The sequence below is a fragment of the Branchiostoma floridae genome, chromosome 2 (assembly GCF_000003815.2).
Source record: "Branchiostoma floridae strain S238N-H82 chromosome 2, Bfl_VNyyK, whole genome shotgun sequence".
NCBI classification, from domain to species: Eukaryota; Metazoa; Chordata; class Leptocardii; order Amphioxiformes; family Branchiostomatidae; genus Branchiostoma; species Branchiostoma floridae.
The window spans coordinates 26,377,788-26,378,177 of NC_049980.1; the positions used below are offsets into that span (position 1 = coordinate 26,377,788).

Genomic DNA, 390 nt, shown 5'->3' on the forward strand with positions numbered 1-390 from the left:
TTTTATCTAAGTGTGATGCCGTCCTTTTCATGGGCGGTTTACACACTTTCAAAATATGACAAAAAAGATTCCGGATAATATTTTCATCTATCGTTGAAAAGAATATAAACCAATAAACCAATTTATGGAAGAGATTATGAGCTGTTTCGTTCATTGCCTTTTGAATGAATCTATCAGATCTTGGCGCTACTGAATATTCCTTGGGTACCTGCCCTGCCCATTGTGCTGAAACACACAGCACGTTTCCAGGCAACGGGCCTGTCCCTGGTGCTGGCATACACGTTACTGCACGTTCTTAGTATACGAGCCTGTCCCTCGTGCTGGCATACACGTTACTGCACTTTCGTATCGTATGGGCCTGTCCCTGGTGCTGACATATACGTTACTGCA

At 43.6% G+C, this 390-nt stretch overlaps 1 protein-coding gene across 1 annotated transcript in view; it reads left to right on the top strand.

The window, feature by feature from the left end:
* LOC118409095 (scavenger receptor cysteine-rich type 1 protein M130-like) overlaps positions 1–134 on the top strand; it is a gene marked incomplete in the record, with an annotated part of 37,721 nt that extends 37,587 nt beyond the window's left edge. The window contains 1 exon segment of the mRNA XM_035809960.1: positions 1–134.
* Between the last annotated feature and the right edge of the window lie 256 nt (positions 135–390).